This window comes from Rosa chinensis, chromosome 3 (genome assembly GCF_002994745.2).
Source record: "Rosa chinensis cultivar Old Blush chromosome 3, RchiOBHm-V2, whole genome shotgun sequence".
Classification (NCBI taxonomy): domain Eukaryota; kingdom Viridiplantae; phylum Streptophyta; class Magnoliopsida; order Rosales; family Rosaceae; genus Rosa; species Rosa chinensis.
In genome coordinates this window covers 5588275-5615291 of record NC_037090.1, presented here as the reverse complement: position 1 = coordinate 5615291, position 27017 = coordinate 5588275, and the positions used below count along the sequence as shown (strand labels likewise).

At 41.3% G+C, this 27017-nt stretch overlaps 1 long non-coding RNA gene and 1 pseudogene across 1 annotated transcript; both read right to left on the bottom strand.

Moving 5' to 3' along the window:
• Positions 1-563: 563 nt before the first annotated feature.
• On the bottom strand, positions 564-20610 carry LOC112193985 (annotated as a pseudogene).
• A 2859-nt stretch (positions 20611-23469) lies between these two features.
• LOC112191452 lies at positions 23470-25102 on the bottom strand. Its single transcript, XR_002932954.2, has 3 exons — positions 25010-25102; positions 23633-23906; positions 23470-23528 (listed from the first exon to the last, which is right to left on the bottom strand). It is a non-coding gene; the product is annotated as an uncharacterized LOC112191452 (long non-coding RNA).
• Positions 25103-27017: the final 1915 nt, after the last annotated feature.

Sequence of the window (27017 nt, the reverse complement as noted above, 5' to 3'; positions counted from 1 at the left end):
CAAAGATGAGACATGACCATCGTGATTGGCATGAAAGCAACAGCTAAAAACAAACATACAACAAAATCCTACTAGAAAATTATGTTAGGTCTACTAGTTTTTTTTTTTTTTTTTTAAATCAAATACTAGTTTATTAGTAGAAATAATAAGCCTGATGCCAACTAACATAATAAAAAACAAAAGAACAAAATTTAAAAAAAAGAGTAGAAGAACAAAATAAAAAGCTAAGATCTCACCACCATATAATGTTATCTTTTCCAAAATGAACTTGAATTATGCAATGTAATTTTGCTAACATGCGTCACTTAAAAGGGAAGGACATGTCATACTGTTAATAGGGAAGGACATATCATGTACTGTTACCTTAAGATGATATTTTCAGATTTTGTCATGAAGCCAATTTAGTGTACCTCACCTGACAGTCTTCGCGAACGAATTACAGTGTCCTGCATGCAGCGAAACCACTTGGGTAAAATAATTAAAAAAAAAAAATTCTTTTAATTGTGAATTACCGGTAGATTAACCTCCAGGCCAGCTAGTACAAATCCTATAAGCTGATAATCTTACCTCAGTCGAATCCTATACTTTCATGCAAGGACATCCTCGTTTTGAAACTGCAGTACCCTGAATGGAGAGTGAAAAGCAATTTTGACGCCCTTTCTGAAATTTACATGGTAGCAAATCCAAATGACCAATTAAAAGAGTTCTATTGCGACTTTAAGAGGCATATGAATATCCAACTGGTATCCAGCGTCAATGATCTTTTTGTAAAGTGCATCTGCCTTGGTATAATTCTTCTTCTCGCGAGCTTTTGATCTTTGGATGATCGCCATCTGTACGTACCTCGCTCAGAACACAGGATGACTCCCTGGGATCTGCTGTACTTACATAGACTGTCACTGAATCGCCATCTTGAACTTTTGCATCAACCTATGGTTTCATCCAAAATGATTCACCCATCAGAACTGGTTCAAAAACATAGTCTAGACAAAAATGAGTACTAAGAAAGCAAATAACCAATACTGTTTTTATTACCCGTAGTGTCTGGAATTCAAACTTTACTCCTTGAGGCAATGAAGTTGGGACCCCAGCCGGAAGTTGAGACCCTAGCGGAAAGTTGGACCAGAGCATGAGGAAGAGGGAGACCATAAAAAACCAATAATTGTTGAAGGAAGTCGACATCATGTGTGCCTCTTCAAACTAGGGTTTTAGTCGTAGAGTTGTAATAGGAGAAGGTTCTAGATTCATAGTTATGATCGGATTCTATTACCTTTCATGTACTCTGTAATTCCCTATATAAATGGCTCCTATTATCAATAATACAACACAATTCTCTCTGCAATTCAATTCTTCTACAACACGTTATCAGCACGAGTTCTAACCCTAGCCTAAGAAAAAAAAAGGAAAAAAGAAAAAAAAACCTAAAACCAAAAACTGCAGCCGCAAGCCCTAGCCGAAAGAAACCCTACACCTCCCTGCAGCCCCTAGCTTCCCTGCAGCCTCCAGCCCTGCCGCAAGCCCCAACGCGCTGCTACTGCCCCTCTGCACACCTGCGCACCTGTCCACGCACACCTGCACACCAGCCAGAGCACACTTGCTGCCCCTGTAGCCCTGCATTCCAGCCCTCTGCCACGACCAGGATTGCAAACCGTTTGCAATCCTAGCTTAGGATCGAACAGCCACTGCAATCCTAGCTTGGGATTGAAGCAGCATCTACAATCCTTTCATGGTCTCAAGCCTCGCTGCCCCCTGCACGCTGTCTGCACCTGCTGCTGCTGTCCCTCGCTGCTGCCAATCGCTGCTGCTACTGTCCTAACACGCCTGCATCAACACGGGCGTGTTCTCAAGCCCCGAACAATCGCTTAAGTTTTGATTAAAGTTGTTGCTTTCTTGTATTTTAAATTCCTTTATTTGCTGCAGAATTTTGGAATATATGAACAGGGTTTTGAGTATTTAATAAGCAGAATTGTGGGTGTTTGGACCCAAAATGAGCATTTTGGCCTGACAAGGCACGTCTTGGAGAAATTGAGCCAATGTCAGTGGCTCAAGCTATATATTGTCGACAAGTTCGAAATATATATTTAGAGACTAAATAAAGCCTACTATGGAAGCATGAAAAGTCAACTTTAGCACATTTTCCTACTTCGGCTAGGAGAAACCGAGCTAAACAAGGAAGGAGGGGCGGCAGACTAACCAAATGAAATCGAAATGAGCTAAACATTTCCAGATTAAATCTAGAAAGCCCAATGATCATTTCTTATGAAGAGTGCCAGAGCTAGATTTGAGTGGAAGGCCTTCAAACAATCAGTCCAATCTTTTACAGAAGCAAAACTGGAAAACTGGACCTGTAAGAGGTCCAGCAACGTTTTTGGCCCAACTACTATACTGAAAGCTCTGAAATTTTACCAGGATGATCTACACTCATAGTGGAACATTTCTTATGAATAAGTCACGGTCAAAATCTGAATTCTTGATGGAGATATAATTGAAGGAATAAAGGAGCCGAAAGTGCAGCCGAAAGTGCTTCCTTATCTCCAAAATTCATCAGTCCTTGTCTCCAATTATGCTTCTTTATCTCCAAAATTCATCATTTCTTATCTCCAATTAATGCTCCACTATCATTTGTTTAATGCCAACTGCTTTGGCATGGTAGCCTATAAATAGAGGTTACAAATTCATCACAAAACACACATTCACAACATCAAAACATCTCTAAGATGATCTAAGTTCTCTCTAGAGCAACCTCTCTAAGAGCAACTCCTCTCCTTCTCTTTCTCTTACCGGTGATCACACTCCTAGTCCTAGTCTTCTCAGAAGCTGACTTTCAGTGCCACCAAACCCTCTGCCAACGTACTTCGGTCCTAGTTTCCTCGGCAGCCTCCTCGCTCAGGATGATGCAAATGGTGTTGAACATGCCATCTTTTACCTCAGTAGGACACTCACAGATTGGTAAACAAGATACACTCCAATGGAAAAGCTGTGTCTTACATTATACTTCTCAGCATGCAAGTTGCGACATTACATGTTATCCTTTACTACTTGCATCATTGCTCAAACCGACCTAGTCAAATATATGCTGTCGCGACCTATCTTGAGAGGCCGTATTGGCAAGTGGGTGCTCGCATTATCAGAATTCTCGCTACAGTATGTGCCACAGAAAGCAGAAAAGGGGCAAGCCATAGAAGACTTTCTGGCACATCACCCTATGCTGGATGTCCCCGCGGTTAGAGATTTAGAGGTCGCTGCCACAACTTTAGATCGCCCGGATTTAGCCTGCTTGCCAGAGTACGCCGCGCTTTATCAAGCCACAGTCTCACTCCAGCCTTGGGTGTTATATTTTGACGGGTCAAGAACAGATACGCTAGCAGGAGCAGGGGTTGTCTTGGAAAACCCGGCCGGCGATCGATTTTCCTACTCTTTACAGTTGGAGTTCCACTGTACCAATAACCAAGCAGAGTATGAGGCCCTCATTATAGGCCTAGAAGTACTACTGGAAATGGGAATCAGGGATGTACAAATACTTGGCGACTCTCTCTTGGTTATCAATCAGTTGTGCAACGAGTTCAGATGCAATAGCTTCACGTTGGTTCCTTATTGGAACAGGGCATTGTACCTGTTGGACCAGTTTGATAACATACATCTAGAGTACATTCCTCGCGAGCGAAATTTTGCAGCAAACGAGTTGGCCCAACTGGCAACAGGGGTAACATTGAGATATGGCGTGCGGGAAAGAATCCTTAAAGTCGAACGTCGCACGCTTCCTTCATGGATGGCGAGAAGAGATCCTCAAGATGATACCTCAATCGCGACCCTGGAACCCATTGACGTGGATTGGCGCATCCCTTTGATCGCTTATCTCAAGCAGCCAGATCCCACTACCGACAGGAAGATTCATTTTCTTGTACTAAATTACTTTCTTAGAGGTGACGAGCTGCGACGACGCGGCGAAGATGGAATAGACTTCAGATGTGTTTATGGCTGTGAAGCAAAACAACTTATGCGCGAAGTTCATTCCGGCATTTGCGGTGCTCACCAAGCAGGTCCAAAGATGCGATGGTTGCTCAGACGACATGGATATTTTTGGCCCAGTATCTTGAAGGATTGCATCGCATTCGCTAAAGGTTGTTTGGACTGCCAAGCTCATGGGCCGGTCCAGCATGTCCCTAATGTTCCAATGCAACCCATTATTAAGCCTTGGCCAGCAAGGGGATGGGCGCTAGATTTAATTGGGATGATTCACCCACATTCATCACTTCAGCACAAGTTCATCATCGTCGCGACCGATTTCTTTACAAAATGGGTCGAAGCAGAACCTTTGAAAGAAGCATCTGGTGGTGCGTTGCGACAATTCCTATTTAGGAACATCATATGCAGATTTGGTATCCCAGAAGTTTTTGTTTCGGACCGGGGGCAGCTTTCATGGGTGGTGAAGTTGATAAACTGGCAAAGGAATGGGGAATACAGTTCGTCCATTCCAGTCCTTATTATGCTCAGTCTAACGGTCAAGCGGAGGCCAGCAACAAAATCATCATCACTTTGCTGAAGAAAATGTTGGAAGCTAATCCGCGACAATGGCATGAGACCCTTTATGAGACTCTTTGGGCCTACCGCACATCGAAGCGAAATCCCACCGCGACTACACCTTATGCTTTGATGTTTGGCCATGACGCAGTCCTGCCTTTGGAAGTCAACATCCAATCATTACGAGTCCAAGAGCAACATCATCTCATTGGAGAAGACTACGTTCAGGCTATGTGGCAGGAACGTGAAGACCTTAGCGAAAAGCGCTTGGAGGCTTTAGATAGTTTGGTCATGGAAAAGCAACGAGTCGCTCGAGCCTATGACAAGCGAACAAGGGGAAGGAATTACAGTGAAGGAGAGTTGGTTTGGAAAGCAGTTCTCCCGCTTGGCGAAAAATTAGATGGTTGCGGCAAATGGACTCCAAGATGGGAATGCCTGTACATCATTCATAAAATCTTAGGGAAATGAGCTTTTCATCTCAAGGACCTGGATGGAGATGTCCATCATAACCCTATCAATGAGAGATACTTGAAGAAATACTTTCTCAATGTCTGGGACTCAGAGGAGTCGTAGACAGTTTATTCGCATAAGACATGGGGGGCAATTCTAGTGTTCCTACTCTTGCAAAGCCCATTCATGAAGGCCTGTTTTTGAGGCCCATAATCATTTCTTCGCTATGCCTAGCAACACTAGGGGGCAACACTATACAATACTAAGCCTATTTAGCCTACAAAAAAAAAAAAATCATAAATACAACTCTTCGGGGGCAATTCTAAGTGTCCCTACACTCGCGAAGCTACTAAGCCGAGTCAGCGGCTCCGGAAACTTTTTCTAGCTTTGCCCTTGCAGGAAAGGCTGAGCTCAAGCGAAATGTAAGAGCCACCACCGTGACCACCACCTCCATCGGAAGTAGTCTTCATGTTGCCAAAGATGTCCTCACTGTGCATGGGAAACAGTGGAAGGGTTTTAATCTCCTGGTGATCGTCCCCTCGTTGTTCCATTATGGATCCACCAACACCAGCAGAACTAGTTGACCCACAATTGAGATTATTGGATCCACCAACAAGCCCTGATCTTTACTTGGGCACTTGAACATCCGAAGTGAGCTTATTGTTCTTCAGCTTCTCCCGAGCCCTTTGATTCTGGAACCAATAAAAGACGTTCTTGTTCTCGATCTCTCCGTACCATTTTAGCTGGAGAGTGATCCTCTGAACCTGCTCTACAGTGGGGCACTTAACTCCCTTGTCATCGTAAAGCTCCTTGAGGATTCTTATCTGATCTCTAGTAGGAAGCCACCTGGTATTACTCTGCTTGCAATGCATGTTAGGACTACTCTCGGCTGCTTTGTTGCTTCCTCCATCCTCGGTTGGATGCTGGTTTTGTGGTTCCATTGATGATGGATTGAGAGAATGTGAGAATGGAAGAGTGATGATGATAAGTAATTAAGAAAGATTGTTGTTGATGAAACAATTTTGGGATTGGAAATTTGGGTTTATAATGTGGAGGGAGATATAGGCATGCAAATGTCCACCCTTGGATGGACGGTCAAAGAGAAGAGTCAAGTGTCAGTAAAGTGTGATTAAAGTTGCCCTAAATTTCGGAAAAGAAGGAATTATTGGCGCATGAGAGAACCGAACGGTTTTCGAGGATGTAACTATTCCATTTTCAATATTATCTTCTCTCGGTGGAGTTTTCAACAGCTAATTAATGTGAATTGAGTTGGGGCCAGCAAGTGGATCCAAAAGATAAATATTTTCTCAAAACCCTCGTCGCGAGGCTCGATTTGACGCAGAACATATTTTAAAAGTTTGTATTATTTTTCAATATACAACTATGGGGGCCTATATTTGAGGCTTTGCGAGACACAATTATTGGTTTCTCACGGATATTTAAAATAAGAAAATATTATTGTATTCATAAAGTGGTTGTGCGGCCCAAAAGCAGTACATTCATTACAAAGCCAAAAGTGGCTAGAATACAAAACAGGAATCTTCGGATATCTTCTGAATCTTTTCTCAAGTGGAAGTAGCTATGGAATCCAACGTCGGGTTTAGCCGCGCCATTATCTCAAGGAAGGCAGACTTCAGGGAAGGAAAAAGAGGAGTAACGGAGCCCCTGCGCCCCCTTTACATGGAAACGGCAGAGGAATACAACATAGGCTTGGCCAACGCCAGTATGCATGAGAAGGGGAGACTCTAGTAAAAGAAAATGGAGCCTCCAAGCCCCCTCAATTGGAAGCAGCTATGGAATCCAACGCCGGGTTGAGCCGCGCCATTATCTCCTGGAGGGGCAGAGAATGAAGGAACCGAATATCAGCTTGAGTCTCTGCACCCCCTCTAGCCTTGGTAACCACCATTAGCTGGACGTGAAGTACAGGAACAACCATTCTGTAGCTTGAACCCATTCCTTCAAATAGTCCATCCCTTCTCATCCCTCCAAGATTCTATCAAGAAGAGAAAGGGGGAGAAGGAGGTGAGAACCAAAGCCTCTTCCATCTGGAGGGCACAACACGGGCCGGGTCCAGAAGGAAGGAAACAGAGGAGGAAAGACGAACCTCAACTTGGCTTCCCTCCCTTCCCCGATTTGCTCCAAGTGGGGGATCCTACTAAAGATGATCTCGCATGATCTTGGATCTCACACTCGGAGCCCCCTCGTGTTTCTAAACCAATCTGAAGCCTAGCATTGTTGTTGCAAAATTCTAGAAAGGCGAAACAAGGGGTTGCCTAAGATTACGCCATAAGGCCTAACCCAGGCTTAAGATTACGCCATAAAGCCTAAAATTTAGAGGCTAAAGGTCATTTCATGAGGGGAAGATTTGTGAAGAAGGAGTAAGAGAAGCAAGGACTGAAAGGCCATTTCTTGAATGTTTCAGAAAAATTTGTTGTGAGTATTCCTTGCCCAAAATACAACTATTTAAAGGGACTTCAGGAAAATCCCCACCCTTGGATGGATGGTTAAAGAGTCAAACCGATGTCAGTAAATCGAGATTAGTGATTCCAAATCTCGGGAAAAAAGGGACTAGTAGCATGAGAGGAGCGGTTTTTAAGGAGTTAGCTATTAAAAGAAGAGATTATTGGCATTTGAGGAGACCGACCGGTTTATGAGGGGGCCTACAAAGATTGGCCTGCAAAGCTCAATTTCAAACAAAGTTCCTCCACGTGGCGTTTCCCCTCAATAGTGCGCACCAACTTCGGCCTGAGTGGCCCGATCTCTGATACGGGCCAGGTTGCGGCCCATTTCTTCAGAAGTAGTCAAAGGCTCATCGAGTTGAGCTTCTTCTACAACAATCGCATTCTCAACAAAGGCTAAATGGGCTTGGAGGTCCTCGATTTGAAGTCTGAAGTCGGACCTTTGGATTTGTAGTTCCCGCAGGCGGATGGATCGTTCATTTAAAATATTGCGGGAGATGTCCATTTTTCGAGAGACACTATTCAAAGCCTCTTGAGCATCCCGAGCCTGGGTGTTCACGGCCGATTGACGTCGGCGGGCCATATCAAGTTCATTCAACAGATCATCAATAGCACTAAATTGCTGCAGGGTCAATACCTTCTCCTGGCGAAGATACCTTAGAGCTTCCAAGACTCGCGGGAGGATGTCAGTCTCCAATACCCAAGGACCCAGATGTTCGTGAAGCACCATCTTAGCCTCATCCACAGCAGAAGGAGGAGTTACCTCTAACACCCTCATCAATCTCTCGAATCTGGTAGGAGGAGGAGGTGGCGGATGCGCCACAGGATCACGAACCACCAATGCAAAAGGGTGGACAGCCTCTTCAGTTTCTTCATCTTCAATAGGTTGGTCTATCCCTTCATCCGCAGGGGAATCTGGAACTCAACTCGCGGTTCACCATGGGCATGTGGAGCAGATTCAAGCACAGGGCCCTCGGCTTCGACGATTGTCTCATTTATTTGCGAGACTTGGGGGAACCCCCACCGTCAGTATCATTTTCCATCTCTGGGGCGACTGTCCCGCTGATAGGACCCTCAGTGTTTGTTGCCACCTCCTCGATACAAACAGAATCCAGATCAGGTTCAGAAATGTTAGAGAGCAGGGTTGGATCTAAAGGGAAATGGAAAGTATTGGTCAAATAGTAGCTTACCTCTCGAGCTGTAGGGTCAATATCCAGTACGTAGTCACCAAGAGGAAGAGGCCCTGCCTCATTCACCTCTTGAATCTCTAGTACCGCGAGAATCTCTGTGGTCATCAGTTCCTCATAAGCGGCAGAAGTCTCAGAGTGGCTTTCCACGCTTTCATCCTCCGACGAGTCGTCATCAGAGATCGTTATAAGAATGGTAGGACCTTGCAGATACTCTGTAGTGGGAGATGGGAGAGGTGCCACAGGGTTAGTTGATGCTTGAACTAGCGAGAGAATTGGCTCTTTTGCAGTGGCTGAGGGTCCAGCCTCGCTCAGGCAAGAAGGATCAGTGGTCCTTTAACGGACCTGTCAAAAGATACATAGTAAAAATCCTGCCCAGATTTTAAAATTTAAATAGGATAAGACGGGGTCGAAGTTTACCAGTCACATTCCCAGAGGTTCGTCATCTTCAAAACTCTTTTCGACGAACGGAGCTCGATCGCGTTTGCAAGCAAAGACAGCAGTGGCCTGTATGAGAAAAGAGTCATAACTCAAAAGGGGGGAAGCACCAAATATACAAGTTTGGGATCGTTCTTAACCAAATTACCCCAGCAGGATCTTCATCATGTGAAGACTCTCCCTCAGAAGTCTCCTCTGCTATTGCCTTTTGTTTCCCTGCCTGAACAGAGGTTGTCCTGCTCCGGGTAGTTTGCTGCAAAACACACTCAGGAATAAGAGCAGGAAAATCAACACAAGGAAATGGAATGGTGAAGAAAGACAAAAACTTACTGTTGCCCTAGGCTCGTGGATTTGTATCCCTGGACGCAATGAGCGAGAAGGTAGAATAGGTCGTGGGAGTTGTTCTGCAGGTTTGGAGAAGCGCTTAAGAATCTCGCGGTCCTCCGGACCAGGGCTACTCATGCCACGAAAGATCAGGACGAAGAGTTCGTCATGTGGCAGGTCCCAACAGTTCACTGACACTTCTTTCCATCAATCAGCATAGTCATCATTGACATCGTTGAGGGGGTATAGCGCTCTGACCCAAGGGGGAATCACTATCAAAGTAAACTGACTCTGAAAGGGGGCAGACCCAGGCGGAGCTAATCTCCACCAAGAGGTATAGTAATTGGCAGAATCAACCAGAGGCCAATGTACCAACTGGGCCAACCCAAATTGGTGAGCAAAGTGGTTAGGGGCGTAGAGCTTGTAACTTACGCAATCAGTGGTAAGACGAATATCCAAGCAGGAGATGGCGCGACGAAAGGCCAGGAGGGCTCTTTCACTATGATCCCGTCCATTGGGCAGAAAGCCATCATCAAGGGGAGGAGGGAATCGCCTAGAAAGGACTATTTTTGGGTCCGACATCTCTCCCAGCAAGTACAAGTAAATAAAACACTCGGAGTAGGGTGGAGCTCGATACCTTACGTTGCGGCAAAGCCAGTTCCCCAAAAGGGAATCAACTGGAGGTTCCTTTGGAATATCGCCGCGACGGAAGAGAGTGAAATAAATCTGCAGCCAAAAGGCAAGGATCCAGAAGGGGCCACTAATGTCGGTATCAAATGGGCACATTACGGCTCTATAAAGGGAGCGATATAACGCACCCAATACAGGTTGTCCAAGGCCAACGCAAATACCATTGTAGAGAGCAGTGGCTAGAGAATTCCAGGGCCCAGTAGGTTTGTTGGAAGAAGTGCAAAAGATAAATTTGCAAAGCCAGAATTCCAGGAATGCGATACCTCCTGTATGGTCACGCTGGGTGCAGTAATAGTCGTGCCAGAATGGGTAGGATTTGCTGTGATGCCCTCGACCAGTCATATCCATTCTCAAAGAAAATTGAATGCCATCAAACTGACCATGCACATAGGGGTCAAAGTCAATGGGCAACCCCGTGATGGTAAGAACATCCAGCAGATCGAGTTATGCTCATTTGCCCAAACCGGAAATCGAATGTATTGCTGGAGGTGTTCCAGAAGCAAAGAGCAGCGGCTAGCGGTGCAGCGCTAGTATTATGGGGAAGACAGAAGCATAGATCGATGGTTTGGGTGATACCCACCGCATCCCATCGGGCCAAATCTCTCGCTCGGACCTCCTGATACCAAACCTTTTCCTCGGGAGTGACGGTAGGCCAGAAGCCCACTTTCTTCCTTGGTCCCCAACTGCTAAAATCACCAGGCACCTGCCGAAGAGCCGCAATGGGACGGCGGATGGGAAGCCCATAATAGGCCATAGCATCATCTGGCAAACGATCGCGAGGTGTGGGACCCAGACTCGCTTGACTATCATCGCCACCAAAGCCCATCAATCGGCTTCTCTCCTCTCCGGTCTGACGTCTACATCGAATACTCATGTTAGTCCGCCAGTTGAATGCGGCTTTCTCAGTGATTTCATCTGCCTGGTCGATAACGAATGGTTTCTTGGATGCCATTTCTAGGTCGCAAGGACTTCTCCATTACACCTCGATTTATAGTTCAGATATTTTGGTGATTAATTTATTAGTTGGGCCAGTGAGTGGCCCTGGTTGATAATTAATGAATCATTATTCCATCTTGAGAATCGCATCTAAGGCGACAGTGAAGATATTCCACCTTTTCTTACCACCGCAGGGCCAGCATAGTGGCCTGATGTTTTTTAATTAAAACATGATTAAAACCGATGCGGTTTTAGATGCTAAAGTTGCAGCAAGTATGGTGGTTTCACTCGGTCACACGTCATGATGTCGATAGCCATGATCCAATCATCCTCTTCGGCATAAGACTCGCGAAGGATTAAATGACAGCAAATAGTTTGCTATGTTACATCTTATGTCGCCAAGTACTATAGGCCTTGATCAAGCCAGGAAAGCGGCTCCAACCCCTAAATTTGAGAAAATCAACAGAGAGCCAGTGAACAAGGCAAATACTTGTTGCTATACACATGGCGAAGCAACCACCAAGGAAGAGAAGGATCCTCATTCGCGATCAAAAGTAGTTTCCTTCGCATGAGAGGCAGGCTAAAGTTCTGATCTCCTACAACCTGTCCAACTTTCACCAATTCACTACATACCAGACATCAGATACATGGGGGCAATAAAGTTGGCAAAGGAAGCGTCAGTTCATGACAAAGGCAATTCAGTAGTGGCATTCAAGCTTTATGGCCTATTTAGAGGCCTATATGGAAACAGTCAAGCCAGTACAAGTGGCTTTGGAGCAACAACATTATAAGAGTAGTGCTGATTCAAGACCTCTTCAGTCAAGACGAAGACCTTTGACTTCGAGGTCTGGGGGGCAATGTTTGGACCCAAAATGAGCATTTTGGCCTGACAAGGCACGTCTTGGAGAAATTGAGCCAATGTCAATGGCTCAAGCTATATATTGTCGACAAGTTCGAAATATATATTTAGAGACTAAATAAAGCCTACTATGGAAGCATGAAAAGTCAACTTTAGCACATTTTCCTACTTCGGCTAGGAGAAACCGAGCTAAACAAGGAAGGAGGGGCGGAAGACTAACCAAATGAAATCGAAATGAGCTAAAACTTTCCAGATTAAATCCAGAAATCCCAATGATCATTTCTTATGAAGAGTGCCAGAGCTAGATTTGAGTGGAAGGCCTTCAAAAAATCAGTCCAAGCTTTTACAGAAGCAAAACTGGAAAACTGGACCTGTAAGAGGTCCAACATCTTTTTTGGCCCAACTACTATACTGAAAGCTCTGAAATTTTACCAGGATGATCTACACTCATAGTGGAACATTTCTTATGAAGACGTCACTGTCAAAATCGGAATTCTTGATGGAGATATAATTGAAGGAATAAAGGAGCCGAAAGTGCAGCCGAAAGTGCTTCCTTATCTCCAAAATTCATCATTCCATGTCTCCAATTATGCTTCTTTATCTCCAAAATTCATCATTTCTTATCTCCAATTAATGCTCCACTATCATTTGTTTAATGCCAACTGCTTTGGCATGGTAGCCTATAATAGAGGTTACAAATTCATCACAAAACACACATTCACAACATCAAAACATCTCTAAGATGATCTAAGTTCTCTCTAGAGCAACCTCTCTAAGAGCAACTCCTCTCCTTCTCTTTCTCTTACCAGTGATCACACTCCTAGTCCTAGTCTTCTCAGAAGCCGACTTTCAGTGCCACCAAACCCTCTGCCAACGTACTTCGGTCCTAGTTTCCTCGGGAGCCGACGGTAGTGCCGCAACCACAACGGTTACAGAACCAGCCAAGCAAGGGTAACACCCTAGCAACCCAGCCAAGCTAAAGTCACGCTTTAGCAAGTTCTCCTCACTTCCCAGTGGTTCTCGCTCTGCTCGATCTACAACATCGAGTATCGATTGTGATTTTCAAGAAGCTCAGCAAAAGTCCTCGCCACGAGGCACAAAGAATCCCACGACGAGGTTGGTGCTCTCCTCGTCCACAATCGCTTGAAAGAAGTCAGGTCAAGGGACACCCCCGACAACCGCAACCGACCGGTGCTGGCACGCACGCGCAGAAAATAGACTGTTGACCAGCTACAACAAAATTGGAGTCAAACAGTGGGGATTCACGCTTAACGAACTAAGAGTGTTCGTGTGAACTAAGAGTGTTCATAATAAACGAACTAAGAGCATTTGTATGAACTAAGAGTGTTCATAATTCTTGGACTAAGAGCGTCCGTATGCATCAAATTGTGACGATATTAAAACATCATTGTTTGGTCTGATCCAAAAGATTCTTGGAAATTGATTTCTTTGTAGCATAGCTCGGAAATCTTATTATTTTAGTTTTCGTGGAAGTTTAGCTCCGAAACTAATAAATCTTCTCTTCTTATTTGCAGGATGTCGAATGAACCTAGACTCGACTTTCCCATGCTTGACTCAACAGGCTCGGATTACCATAGCTGGGTAACCAAAGTTGAGAACCACCTCACTTGAAATGGAATATTACCCATAATCCAAGCACCTAACCAGGATCTTGTGTTCGTACGAACACCTACAAAGCATGCTCAAGCAGTTATCTTGATGCGACGTCATATGGACAAAGCACTCATATTGGAGTATATGTCGATCAAGGATGCAAGAGAGCTATGGGTAGTGCTAGAAGAGTGTTTTTGCAATGTCTAAGATTCCCTCCTCCCTGACTTGAAGGTTTAATGGAACAATCTGCGCTTTGCTGATTTCAAGTCTGTTGCTGAATATAATTCAGAAGCACTTCGCTTACAATCCATGTTGAAATTTTGTGGATAACCTGTCACAGAGCAAGACCTAATTGAGAAAACTTTCTCCACCTTCCCCGTCTCAGTGATTGTGGTCTCAAAACAATATCGTACTGAGGTCAATGCTGGACGGATCACGAGGTTTCATCAGCTTATCAATGTTATATCTGTAGCTAAGAAACATGATAACATACTCGTGTGGAATTATAATTCAAGGCCCATTGGAACTAAGAGCGTTCATGAGGCGAATTATAATGCACCCAAAGGATGGCGCAAGGAGCGGAACCCTAAGGATAAGGGACATGAGGGACGTATGGGTCCATATAAAGGTCCTAACAAGGAAGGAACTGCAAGTTTGGTGCGGATACACGTGGTGGCAATGCCACACTTGGGAGAGGTGGACATGGCAACCCAGGCCGTGGTGGGGGCACCATGGGCCTTGATGGTGGCTCCAATCCTCCTAGGGAATGTCCACAACGTGCACCTCAATTGAAGGGAGGCAACCACAATGACGTGTGTCATCGATGTGGATCATGTGAGCATTGGTTCAAGCAATGCAAAGCAAGCGTGCAACTAGCTGCAAGACACAGGGCATACAGGGACCTGAGAGAGCAAGAAGTATACCTTGCAGAAGAAGAAGAAGAATATGGTGAAGACGTCAATCTTACCATAGAGGACTTCAAAGCTGAAGATGAAGTGCATAAGGATGCCGCAGACTTTGATTAGAATAGTCCTTTTTATTTTCCAAGAATCATGTAACGGCAATATGCCTTAGTCAATAAATGACAATTCTCTAAGTTTGATTTTTATTTTGGATTAGACTTTGGTTAAGAAACTTTGATGTAATCATTGGCTATTAATAAAGTGTCGATTCTTTTATTTCATGTCTTGGACATACTTTAATTCAAACTTTATTTTTCAAAGATATAAGAGCCAATGATTTTCATTTGGAAACACAATGTGAGAATGGACAAGAGTTCCTTTGCATCACCTCTAATGACTACGGACATAAACGAGTATTAGAGAAACCTATGTGTCGCTCTAGTGGATTGTATGCAACCACTATTCGAATTATTGAATCCAACCATGTCATGAGAGATGACTTATGGGATTCCGACACATATAGGCTTTGACATGACCGTTTGGGACATCCATGTCATGATGATCCGTATGTTAAAGACTTCACACGGTCATCCATTTTTCAAAACGAGAAGAAGTTAGAACCGAAATTAGGTCCAAGGTAGGGCTGGCGCTGCCTACCCCCTGCGGCCCAAAAGTGGTATTGACGCCACCAATGCCTTCTTGGTTCCTTTTTCTACTTCTAAAGTCAATTGAGACTTCGTGGCTCAACCAGATTCTTCCCTGGTTGCTTCTAAAGCCCATCTTTCGTTTTGCAAAGCCTTCTCTTTAGCAAAATTAGGATCGAGACCATCCTATGCAAAGGACCCAACAAAAATATTTCCATTCTTACAAAGAATCCCTGGGGATTCAGTGGACCGATTCAACAAACGTGCAGACTGTTTAGATGTTGGTTGATGTTCGGACATGCTGGTCACGTGTCGCATTATTGCCCACTTGTAATGTTGCTTATGATGAACTCCTAGCCCAGAACATATGGCTACGGGCACACTACCCAAATCATCACATTCAGTCAATTTGACTTGATAATGCTAAAGAGTTTACATCGAAATTTTTTGATGACTATTGCATATCATTGGGTATTGATATCAAGTATCATATTCCCATGTACACAGCCAATTGGTCTAGCAGAAAAGCCACCATTAATAGACTACGATGGTAGCCCGGACTTTGGTAATGCGCACCAATATTTCCGCTTGAGTTATGCAATATCGCATGCAGCTATGCTAATTCGTCGACGACTCATAGCAGCCACTCAACTTTTATTTACGTTACAGCTAGTGACTAGGTTCGAGTCTAAGATCTCATACTTATGCATATTTGAGTGTGCGCTTTATGTGCCAATTGCGCCGCCACAACGCATCAACATGAGTCATTGCAATGAATGCATATATATATATATATATATTTGTGTTAGACATGAGCCTCCAACTGTAAGTTCGCTATGTAGAACCCTTGACAGGCGATCTCTTTTTTGGCTGGATTTGTGGATTGTCACTTTGATGAGACAGTCTTCCCGTCGTTAGGGGGGGATTAGAACGTCAACGTTCAACAGGAACGATAGGAATTGTGGTGGTCTGTCCCCACTATATCTCATCTTGATCCCCTAAAAGTGACAAGATCACATATACCTGCTACAAACATGTCTGTAAGGATTGATGTCCTTACAGGAGGACATGGTGCCACCCACAGGAGATGGGTAAGGCACCACTACCGTGGATGGTAGTATGGTGACTCCACAAGGTGGCATAATGGAGTCATAGGCCATGGGTTCCGCTAGAGAGCGTAGGAGACCAATAGGTTCGATGGATTCTCGCCCTAGGAAAAGAGCGAGTTTGGCACAACTTGATCCATTGATCATGGACACTCAAAATCCGTCTCATGAGAATATTTTTTATTGTGGTTATGTCCAAGAGACATCGTTGGGGGACGCCTCAATGTTAGAACCAATTCCTGAGAATATAGAGATCTCTACGAACTACACTAGTGTACATGAGGACATGAAATTATTGAGACCAATGACATCGAACCTTACTCCGTTGAAGAATGCCAACGTAGAGAAAATTGGCCTAAATGGAAAGATATGATCCAGGTTGAATTGGATTCACTAACGAAGAGGAAGGATTTCAGACCTGAGATGCCAACACCTCCTAACATAAAATCTGTTGACATTAATAGGTCTTCATTAGATAGCGTGATGAGAAAAAGAGATGATAATCTCACCTTATGGCGCAAGGCTTCTCACAAAACACCCTGGAATCGACTACGAGAAGACATATTCTCTCATAATAGATGTCATTGCACTCTACTACCTTGTCAGTTAAGTAGTTTCTGAATAATTGAACATGCAGCATACGAATGTAGTCACTATGTATCTCTATAGAGATCTAGATACGGATTATAATGAAGGTTCTTGTGGACTTCATTTACCCAAATCAAGTGGCTCTTGACCACGGAGTGCGTTTGCAATAAGGGTGAAACGCTCACTAAAGTGACTACTTAATTGGGAAGGGATATGATGAACTATGCCACTGCATTTTCATGACAAGTTTTGGATTTGCAATTGTCATAGTTTATGTTGATAAACATAATTGGAACCCTTGAGAGTTAAGGGAAGCCGATGAACACCTTAAATCCGAGTTTGAGATGAAGGACCTTGGGAGAACATGGTTTTGTCTAGATTTAGAACTTGTATACCATGTCAATAAATGCTTTGCATTTTGATAAAGTCAAAGATGCACTCCCATGGTCGTCTGAAGTCTTGACCCTAAGAGGGATACGTTTCGTCCCAGGGATGATGACGAAGACGTGTTAATTGGCAGAAGTGTATTACCTAAGTACAATAGGTGCATTATTGTACTTAACACAATACAAGACCGGACACCTCATTTGTTATGAACTTATTGGCTAGATGTAGCATGCGCCAACGCAACGCCATTGGACTGGTATAAAGACAAACTTTCGTTACTTAAATGTACGATAGATATGGGCTTGTTTTATCTCTACAGAGAGAAAAGAATGACGGAAGTATGGGATCGGACCCCACAAGGCAAAATGCCACCTTCTGTAATGTTGACACCGGTGACACCGTCCATGGTGGCCGACGTCCTCCTCCTCCCTTCCATCAAAATGACATCGATGTCTTGATGGGTTTTACTGATGCAGAGTATCTCTCTGACCCTCACGAAGGTCGCTCCCAAACGGGTTATGTCTTCACCATTGGAAGCACAGCGATATCTTGGAGGTGTACAAAGCAGATCCTTGTTGCTACTTCCTCAAATCATGCAGAGATTATTGCTCTACATGAAGCCGTGCGAGAATGCATATGGCTAAGGTCTGTAGTCAGATACATTCGAGGAACTTGTGGTTTGAAGTCCACCACAAATGAACCTACATGCATTTATGAAGATAATGTAGCTTGTATTGAGCAAAAGAAATTAGGTTTCATCAAGGGCGACAACACCAAGTATATATCGCCTAAGTTCTTTTACAATCAGCAACAACAAGCACTTCTAAATATTGAAGTGAACAAAATCTGATCAGAGGATAATGTAGCAGACTTATTTACTAAGTCGTTACCAAAATTCACCTTCGAGAAACATGTGAAGAGCATCGGATTGAGAAAGTTATTCTAACTCCCATTATTGTACCAATCAAGGGGAGATATTGACATCAGGGGGAGGCATGATGTCTACATGTTCGATCTTAAAGAGTGAAGGACGTGTTGTGCTCTTTTTGTCCTTCGACCAGGGTTATTTTTGTCCCACAGGGTTTTTGTTACCTGGCAAGGTTTTTAACGAGGCAACAATCAAAGCGTCATCACCAAGTTTGAGCGGCACAAGGGGGAGTGTTGAAGGAAGTTGACATCATATGTGCCTCTTCAAACTAAGGTTTTAGTCGTAGAGTTGTAATAGGAGAAGGTTCTAGATTCATAGTTATGATCGGATTCTATTACCTTTCATGTACTCTGTAACTCCCTATATAAAGGGCTCCTATTATTAATAATACGACACAATTCTCTCTGCAATTCCATTCTCCTACATGTCTACAACAATAATCACTACAGGACAAATAATCACAAAAGCATTTCTATGTCACTACATTCCATCATAGTAATTAGCATCATACAACAAGCCGAACTTTATAGCAGCAATGCTTCTAAAATGTACCTCAACATCAGCCTTTTGGTGTTTCTTGAGGGTTCGAATAACAAGCCTAGCTGTTTCTTCAGCTGTTATTGGTGGTGGCCCCACTTCTCTCCAACTCTCAACTAGTTTTCTATACTTCACATATTTCGAAATTCAGACACATAAAAGATCAAATCTTTTAAAACCATTTTTTTTCTCTCTCATTTCTAAACTAATGACATAGATTTTGATCATCACTCACCAGTTAGCGTGAGCTTTCTTGGATGAAACTACATGCTGATTTAGTCATTCTGGGACCTTAATCACAATTAAAAAAATAAAAATAAATTTAAATTTAAAAACTCAACTTTACTTAATTCGGATCAACATTAACAAAACCCAATAAGGTAAAAACTTATGTGTACACCTCTAAAACGTACCTGGCCGGTTTACAACTCTCACAGCTTATAGAACCCAAATATGAATAGAAGCCAGAAAGACCTCCATAGATCCATAAAACTGTCTTCAGACACCGATCGACTTCTCTGGCCAGTAGTACTACAACACGTGCACCATCATGTTGGCTCCGCAGCTCTTCGCCTTGATCCGCTTGATCTTGGCCACATACGACAGCTTCCCCTGATCTGATAAGTATTTCAGCTTGTGTTCTTAATGCGTCGGAGAAGATTGAAGCTGATAAGATGTCATCGATGCTTAAATCAATCTGCCTAAAAGTGATACTGAATGGTTAGTACTTCGGGGGTTTGACTGAAATTCACCTTGAGATGATACAACTGACCAATTTGGGAATTAGGGATTTGGGCTAGAAAAAGAAGATGGAAATGAGAGAGAGAGAGAGAGAGAGAGAGAGAGCGTGTTTTATGTCTTTCAAAATTTCAACCCGCCCCCCAATTTAAGTATTCCACTTCCATGTTTTGCAATTTGGGATTTCCGCAATTTTGGAATGAAACTTTTAACACCGGCTATTTTAAAAAGTGATGTCTTGTAAACAAAAGAAATTAGTTTTGTTCTACATCAATGTAAAAAAAAAATTATCACAGCGCGTACATTTTAAACTGATTTCTTAGAGGTGATGTCTTATGCAGTTATTCTAGTAGTGCTGGTAATTCATCTTCTTGACTTTAACAAACTAAAATTTTAACCTTATAGGTCCTTATTTGGAAGATCATAAATTACTCATATATTGTAAGGTGTGCTAGTATTTATATACATTGCAACAGATAGGCATCAAAATTGAAGGTACAGCTGCCTGACTTGTTTACAACACCAACATGCATGGACATGCCTGTAAAGAAGCTGAAGATGCTGGAATTCACTATCAAGTTCTCTGCTAAATCACTTAGGATGGTGGAGGCTCCCAGTAGTATTCTGGTACCCAAAGAAGCAATGCAGGAGCTAGGGGAAAACTAGGGCAACACACGGACTGAATTGGATCGGTTTTGACTCCAAACCATCTCTATACCAAAGTGAGGGGTTTATGCATTTTAAACAACCGACCATCAGAAAAAATAAGCATAGTCCAATCCGATCCAATCCAATTAAAAATGGTTTGGTTCGGTCGGTTAGGGAGTTGAACTCTAATAATATTATTTATAAAAAAATAAATCATAGTAAAATTCAATCTCAATAATAAAAATTATGTTAAATAAACAATAACTAAATTTAAAATTCAATAATTAAAATCCAAAACCAATATTCGATCAAAAATCAAAAGGGTTCTTGACCCAAAACACCAAAATCAGCTAAAAGTGTCTCACTTACCCCAGTAACAAATTTTATTCCTACTTACCTAATTTCAAGCAAAATAACAATTTTACCCTTAACCAAATTGTTTATTCCCTCATCTCTCTCCTCTTTCAGATCGGGCTTTCTCCTCTCTCTCATCTCTCTCCAATTTCAGATCTCTCTCTCTCTCTCTCTCTCTCCCCCCCCCTGAGCGAGTCATTCAGAGACCTGAAGCTCCGGCGACGCTGTAGCTGCAGCATGTCGGAGACTGGAGTTTCGAAGGGACAACTGCCGGTGCCCGTCGTCACAGAGCAGCAACATCTTCATGAAAGCCTTACTCGAGCCTCTCCTTCCTCGAAACCTTAATCTAACATCAGCGAAGCTTACCTCGCCACCGCCATTGACCGAGAGTTTCTAGAATCTCATATGCTCATTCTAATTACAGCAAGAAATCTGGTGATGTTTTGGTGGTGGAATTGATGCCTAAGGTGATCCGGTTGTTGAAGGAGAGGAGCAACGAGAGCTCTATTAATAAAACGGCGGATGGGGATCATAGATCTCAGTAGCGTCTGCCAGAGCGCCCGTGGGGTTTGCCGTTGTGGCTGCTTATCAATTTAGGTGGTTTGTTACACAGGTGGGGATTTTTTGGGGATGGTGATTTGGAATTTGGTTGTGGATGTGAAAATGAGATTTTGGCTTTCTAGGTTGGTTCTTGCTTGCTTTGGTTTGGTTAAGCTCTTTCTGCTTCTACTTTTTCATTGGTAATTGGTTGAATTCTTGAGAGTTCATTAGTAATGGGTAATTTCATTTGCCACTACTTCTCTATTAGTGAATGAGATTTTTTTTTTTTGGTAAATGGTTCTACTTCGGTCGCATAATAGAAGGCCTAGAAGGAAAGAAAAATAATAAAAAAATGTTTTATTGTCTCCCAATAGACATCTATTAGGGGGCAATATACGTTTTGCATCTATTGTAATCTCCTAATTAATTTTTTTTTCTGTAATTAAAGTTTTGTTTGTCTAAATTTAGGGAGATTAGTTTCCATTCTGGTGACTGAAAGTCCTATTGGGGAGTAATAGACATCTATTGGGGGGGTAATAGAGGTCTATTGCCTCTCTATTAGAGGGCAAAAGATGTCTATTGGGGTCAAAAAAAACTTTTCCGATGAGATTTTCAGCAAATTCCAGTCGGTGGTAACCGGTGACCGGGCTCCGGCTAAGTCTCCTATGGTTTCTCTGTCTCTCTCTCTCTAAGTAACAAAGGGGTGAGGGTAAAATGGTATTAAAAAAATTTAAAAATAAAAAAAAATCTTAATTGGGTATTAGGGAAGGGTAAGTGGGAAAAAAATCTCTAAAAACGGGGTAAATGGACAAAAACCCAAATCAAAATTTAGAATAGATTCAAAGTGATTCACTTATTTGATGGCTCAGCCATTAGTAACAGCTTAATTTGCTAGTATTAAAGGTTAGAGAATGAGAGATTGAGAGATGTGATAATAAACAATAACTAAATTTAAAATTCAATAATTAAAATCCAAAACCAATATTCGATCAAAAATCAAAATTTAGAATAGATTCAAAGTGATTCACTTGTTTGATGGCTTAGCCATTAGAGAATGAGAGATTGAGAGATGTGATAATAAACAATAACTAAATTTAAAATTCAATAATTAAAATCCAAAACCAATATTCGATCAAAAATCAAAATTTAGAATAGATTCAAAGTGATTCACTTGTTTGATGGCTTAGCCATTAGTAATAGCTTAATTTGCTAGTATTGAAGGTTAGAGAATGAGAGATTGAGAGATGTGATGTGAGAGAATCAAAGTGATTGTAGTGATTACATATTAGAGTTCTAGGCCTTTGGGCCTTAGATTTAATATGGTAGTATATCATTTAAGAATAAAGTTGTAATTAGAGATCTAAAACTTACACAAATAGACTGGACAAATGAATATATATTTATTAAATATATAAATTTAATTTTTTTACTATTATATTTCTAACATGCTAGTCGGTTCGGGTTTTGCGGTTTAAGCACAAGAGAAACCAAACCAACCCACTTCATTAATGATTTGGTTCAGTAGTGAACTGGCAGGTTAAAAAACCAACCCAAGTTAAAAAACCTTAACCAAACCATATTTATCGGTCGGTTTTGACCGGTTTGGCTGGTTTGTACCATGTTTTGCACACCCCTAGGGAAAACTGAACCAAAGAAGAAAAGAGGAAAGCCTCTTGGTTCCAAGAACAAGAATCCATCCAAAGCAAAGAAAGTAGCGAAAGCACAAGAACTCTGCCTCGCATATGTTACCAAGCCTCCAAGCCCTAGTTCAAAGGGCAAGGAGAAAATTTAAGTATTTTATTGTTTCATAACTTTACTATGCTTAGTTTTCATAGTTTATAGGCTCGCTTTAATAAGTGAGCATAGGATGTCTTTAATGAGTGGTGCTATCTTGTATACCACATTTTCTTATATGCCCTCTATATCAAGGCAGTGGAAATGTATATAATATACTATTCTAAAATGAGCTAATGAAATCGTTTTAATTTGATTAAAAAAAAACATATATTAAATCAAAATTAACTGTCATGTACAGTAATTTACATTTTCTTTTGAAATATAAAAAATAATTGATGAAATGATTACCACTTAACGTTTCAATTAAAATTTGGGTGCGGCTATTCACTACACCACAAACAATCATCTATAGCGGCCAAAAAACGCTATAGTATCATGTCATAGCGTTATAGAAAACGCTATGACAGCCCCCGCTATGGTAGGTCTGTTGCTTTAGATAGCGTTTCTCATAAACGCTATCTATAAGTCTGTAAGCATAGCGTTTACAAAATGCTATTGATTAGTTTTTCATAGCATTTCTGAATTGCTATAAAAGTATTTTCCATAGCGTTTTTAAAATGCTATTAGTTTTCCATAACGTTTATAACGTTTTGTTAATTGTCTCTGTACACTTATTATAGCATTTCAATGATATCATCTAAACGTTTGTGTTGAACTGAAAATTGACAGCCATAAACAAAATAATTCATTTAATAGTTCAAAATGATACATAATTAATTTGTAGCGTACAAGAAATTCAAAAACTAGTCCAACCAACAAGTTGTGTCTTGGTCCATTATGGACTACTTACTAAAATTTAACAAACTGCAAAGACATAATAACTAATTTACTACATTGCTATTGAATTGAGGAAGGTCATCATCTTCACCAATATTGGACTGCTACAAAACAGAAGACAAAAATCATGATTAGAGAAGTTGAAAAGTGTGCTAATCGATCACAAGTAGCAGCATGATTAATTACATATGGCATGACCAAAACTGACCAGATTTTCAAAGCATAACAACTTTGTCAGATGGCCAAGCTATTATAGTACCAATAGCATCTTCAATACAATGTAGCTCAGATGTTGGCCTCCAAAAAGATGCAGTAGGGACCCTTGGGATATCAACCCAAACTCTCGTAGCATTAGGACCTAAAGGAACAAAATGAACAAGCTCGCCTGGATCACTTGAAGACTAATGTCCTTCTGCAACTATTTTTCCCGAACCACTAAAATCTAACAAGTTGCACTTTTTCTTGGAGTTTTTGTTCACACTCTAGCAACAAGACAAACATAATGATATCATATTATAAAAGGAACTAATACACTCACATATCAAAATAATGGTAGTACAATCAGCAAAAGAGTTAAAAATTACCGAAGGAGATGATAGGTTTCCAACTTCCTCCATGTTTGGACTATTTTCCAAAACAACTTTGTTAGCAGGCCATGCTACTTTAGTGCCAATAACATCTTCAATATATGTCATGTTAGGCGTAGGTCTCCATAAAAATGCTTCAGGACATGTTGGGATATCAACCCAAACTATCATGGCATTAGGTCCGAGAGGAATATCATTAACAAGCATCTTCGGATCATTAGAGAACCAATTACCTTCAGCAACTATTTCCTCTTTTCCACTCCAATTGAACAATTGCACTTGATAGAATTCATGTTTTTACTCTAACAATCAATGAAAACAGGAGCAAATGACTACGTAGATATGCAATATAAGTAATAGGAACAATGAAAATAAATGAACAAGCTGTAAAAGGAAAAGTATTTTACCGAAGGCATAGATATATTATCTTCATTCTCAGATTGCTGACTGATTTGCAAGACCCACTTTAGCAGCTGGCCACGCTATTGTCTTACCTTGAGCTTGTTCCATACAACTCATATTAGTTGTAGGCCTCCAAAGAAAAGCTTTTGGTTTGTTTGGAATATCTACCCTCACTTTCATTGCATTAGGTCCAAGAGGAGTATGATTGACAAGCTTATTCGGATCACTGGAACACCAACGTCCTTCGGCTACAATCTCATCCATTCCACACCAATCTAAAAGCTTGCACTTGTCTAGAGATTTGGGGCTCATACTCTACAATGTATCAAAATACATAATCATATTGATACAATTTTAACTTGAAAATAACATATTTAATTTAAAGATGTAATACTTAACCAAAAAAAAAAAAGCAATAGAATGTAATAGTTACCACTAGAGAAGTCTTGTCAACTTGAGACCCATTTTGCTAATTTTTATCTTCCTCATTTTGCATTGTCTAACAATACCCAAAAAAAAAAAAAATTAATTGTAGTAAAGTTATTTATTAGTGTACCACAGTTTTACTTTTAAAGATACATCTACATGTGTCTTACCTCATGATGTCCAATTAATTTATGGACTAAGCTCTCCAAATGCTTGATTCTACTTCGCATATCAGTGTGTTGCTCTTCTAGCTGGAGCACATATGCTTGTCCCTAGACTGTAAGAAGGCTAATTTTCTTATAGTAACTCCTCTTCCCATTCCTCTTAATCGTCCAGGTTTATCTTGTCCTAATACTTGGGAAAGAGCATCTTCTCTCACATTAGTTGTTAAGGATGAGGGTTAATTACTTTCAACTTCTCTTAACTTCTCCTGAATGAAGCAACAAATATATAATTATATATGTTCTATTTTACAAAGGGTCAGCAATATATATTCACCCATATACGAAAGGAATGCCCTTACAATAGTTTCACCAACTGCTGTATTCACAGGTGTACCATCTTTTTTTGTGCGAGATTTGATCCAAACTTTAACCCTTGACACTGAAGATGGGTTGGCACTATCTCTTTTCTACAATCATATATAGAAAAAGAAAAACTGATGAAATAATCATATTTTCAATAAATTTGCCTTAAAAAGCATTAATATATGATATGTATTACCATATCAGCTGCTAATCGAACCATTCCCTTGCGACTGCATGTGTGTGGTACTTGTTTACGCCTCAATGCCTTGTATTTGTCACTTATAGCTTGAAGTCATTTTTTCTTTATCATAATACTACCCCTTAATATAATCTTGTACTTAATTAGCTCAGAAAATAGCATACCTTAAATGTTGGACTTGTTTTTGTCTTGACAAACTTCTTCCAAATTGCTAAAGTTGGTATGTTGTCTGGTTTGAGCCGAAGTCTTTCTTGTTTGTTCTTTGCTGCTTGTATTTGACGAACTAATCTAGATTTTGAGGCCCTCCAAAGGCATCCCATCGACTTAAATATGACATCTTTTTGCCATTCTTCATCCAAGATGTATCTTGCCTACAATTTATATCAAAGTATTAAAGTATTGGAAACCTAATTTATGAAGACTAACATGTGCTGGAAAGCTTAAAACGACAATAGATTCATACCTGAACTTCTTCCCATAATGTACTTTAAGGTCATCACCAAGGTTCCTCCAATCATCAAGTGTTACAGGTACATGCTCTCGTACAAGAGGGCCCAAAAAAGATGACAAGCTTAATGACCCCTCTCCATATGGTTCACCCAAGCTATTAAATTGAACTTGAATCCGACTCTCAGGGTCCATAGCAACTTTCTTCATTTTGGTTGGACCTCTTTTCTTTTTCAATCCTCTTGATTTTCAAATGTATCTTGTACAGATGCATTTTGTTGGACCACATCTTGTTCAGAACTATCATTACTTGGAATTGGTCCATCTTGGGTAGCTTCTTTACTAACTTGTGTATGTACTTCTTGGAGACCTGCCATGTGATTCACATCCCTTGCATCAAAGTCTTGTGATATTCCACCGGTTTCCTTAGTATGCTTCCTCTTACTGCGACCTGCCTTTGTAATAGCACTCACCATTATCGTTTATCTGTTTCAGAAAAAAGAATAGTAAGCATCTATATAATTCATTATTAATCTGGTTTCATATATAAAACTAAATATGCATATATCATTGTTACATATGAATAATTCTCATACAAAACACAATAATATTTGTAGCCAAAACACAAAATAATAGAAACACCTTTAAAGCATGACCAAAAACCAAACTCCTTACTAACAAGTTCATATACTACACAAGTAGGCCCTCACAATCCTCCCTGACATAACTAACTGTCTCAGTAGAATCATCAATGTCCATTTCAATTTCCAGTGGCAATGAAGATACGTCTACATTCTCATCATTTGTCTCCAACTCATGGAAACCTCTTGGTGGTGCCTTCATTACAACATGCCAATTAGAGGAATTATCTTCTCTTGAATAGAAAACCTGTTTTGCTTGAGATGCTACAATATATGGATCTCTTGCAAATGATATTTGACTTTGCTGTAGGTTTACAAGTGTAAATCCATCTTCTTCCTTGACACCATTTCCTTTATTCGCCCA